The sequence below is a fragment of the Schistocerca americana genome, unplaced genomic scaffold (genome assembly GCF_021461395.2).
Source record: "Schistocerca americana isolate TAMUIC-IGC-003095 unplaced genomic scaffold, iqSchAmer2.1 HiC_scaffold_319, whole genome shotgun sequence".
In the NCBI taxonomy this organism is placed as follows: Eukaryota; Metazoa; Arthropoda; class Insecta; order Orthoptera; family Acrididae; genus Schistocerca; species Schistocerca americana.
Genome location: NW_025726037.1, coordinates 32,501 through 35,000, shown reverse-complemented (window position 1 = coordinate 35,000; position 2,500 = coordinate 32,501).

Here is a 2,500-nt window from a genome sequence, read left to right as displayed (position 1 = left end):
GGACGGTCCCACCCAGCCACCACCGCGTATCGCTTCACACCCAGATGCCATTCACGTTCGTGGGCATGGTGGGTATCGCTGGAACAACCGGTTGGTAGCTCAACCGATCGTCGCCATCACTGATTCACCTCTAGCGAGAACAACCGCACCACAACGGTTTACCAGTTGTTCATTTGCATAACGTCACCAGCAAACGTAGGCGTCCATCGCCATTTGCAAATTCAACGATTGTTGCATGCCTGTGTCAGGTGTCACGACACACTATGTCTGCCCACATACACGCAACAACATGTGCACGCTTCGCGAACACGTGGAAGGTGGCCCCCGTACGTATGCGATGTCCATTGCGCGAACGACTGTCAACCGGCCTCTGTCGCATGTCGCAGATGTGGAACGCAGTGCACCATGCTATCACGGTGTGTGAGAAGAGACGACTACGTCTGACAACACGCGCCACTACATCAACAGACGGCTCATGCTGATCGCCATCCAGGGCATACCACACTGCAATCCAGCTCTTATAGGGAGACGACACGTAGCTGAGTGCACAACATTTGGACCGCATGGTTCGCCGTTGTTGGCGCAGTCGTTGTACGGTCACATGTACCACGATGTATCATTCAGTACATGAGGACCAATGTGCAGTACAGTGTGTGATTTGGACGTACAACATCAGCGGACAGTTGACACAGGCCGTACCACAGCGTAGGCTAAGTGCTTCGCACATGCGAATGCCAATGAACAACTGCAAATGCCAATGAACAACTGCAAAGGGCATTGAGCATGTACGTCCTGCTGCCATCCACATTACAGTGTATAGCTGCAAGGTGTTTAACATGAAGCGATACACTGGGGACCGGGCAGTGCGAGTAGCAAACTATATTGCGGGGGTTGCAGTTAGGCAACACTACACTAATTTAACGCGTCGTATGACAATTACAGAGCAGGTTAAGGCCCAACGTGTGTTGGGTTAAGGCCCAACGTGTGTTGGGTTAAGGCCCAACGTGTGTTGGGTTAAGGCCCAACGTGTGTTGGGTTAAGGCCCAACGTGTGTTGGGTTAAGGCCCAACGTGTGTTGGGTTAAGGCCCAACGTGTGTTGGGTTAAGGCCCAACGTGTGTTGGGTTAAGGCCCAACGTGTGTTGGGTTAAGGCCCAACGTGTGTTGGGTTAAGGCCCAACGTGTGTTGGGTTAAGGCCCAACGTGTGTTGGGTTAAGGCCCAACGTGTGTTGGGTTAAGGCCCAACGTGTGTTGGGTTAAGGCCCAACGTGTGTTGGGTTACGTTAAGGGGCAATGTGGGTTACGTTAAGGGGCAATGTGGGTTACGTTAAGGGGCAATGTGGGTTACGTTACGGCGCAATATAGGTTACGTTACGGCGCAATATAGGTTACGTTAAGGCGCAATATCGGTTACGTTAAGGCGCAATACAGGTTACGTTAAGGCGCAATACAGGTTACGTTAAGGCGCAATACAGGTTACGTTAAGGCGCAATACAGGTTACGTTAAGGCGCAATACAGGTTACGTTAAGGCGCAATACAGGTTACGTTAAGGCGCAATGCAGGTTACGTTAAGGCGCAATGCAGGTTACGTTAAGGCGCAATACAGGTTACGTTAAGGCGCAATACAGGTTACGTTAAGGCGCAATACAGGTTACGTTAAGGCGCAATACAGGTTACGTTAAGGCGCAATACAGGTTACGTTAAGGCGCAATACAGGTTACGTTAAGGCGCAATACAGGTTACGTTAAGGCGCAATACAGGTTACGTTAAGGCGCAATACAGGTTACGTTAAGGCGCAATACAGGTTACGTTAAGGCGCAATACAGGTTACGTTAAGGCGCAATACAGGTTACGTTAAGGCGCAATACAGGTTACGTTAAGGCGCAATACAGGTTACGTTAAGGCGCAATACAGGTTACGTTAAGGCGCAATACAGGTTACGTTAAGGCGCAATACAGGTTACGTTAAGGCGCAATACAGGTTACGTTAAGGCGCAATACAGGTTACGTTAAGGCGCAATACAGGTTACGTTAAGGCGCAATACAGGTTACGTTAAGGCGCAATACAGGTTAGGTTAAGGCGCAATACAGGTTAGGTTAAGGCGCAATACAGGTTAGGTTAAGGTACGACATAGGTTAGGTTAAGGTACGACATAGGTTAGGTTAAGGTACGACATAGGTTAGGTTAAGGTACGACATAGGTTAGGTTAAGGTACGACATAGGTTAGGTTAAGGTACGACATAGGTTAGGTTAAGGTACGACATAGGTTAGGTTAAGGTACGACATAGGTTAGGTTAAGGTACGACATAGGTTAGGTTAAGGTACGACATAGGTTAGGTTAAGGTACGACATAGGTTAGGTTAAGGTACGACATAGGTTAGGTTAAGGTACGACATAGGTTAGGTTAAGGTACGACATAGGTTAGGTTAAGGTACGACATAGGTTAGGTTAAGGTACGACATAGGTTAGGTTAAGGTACGACATAGGTTAGGTTAAGGT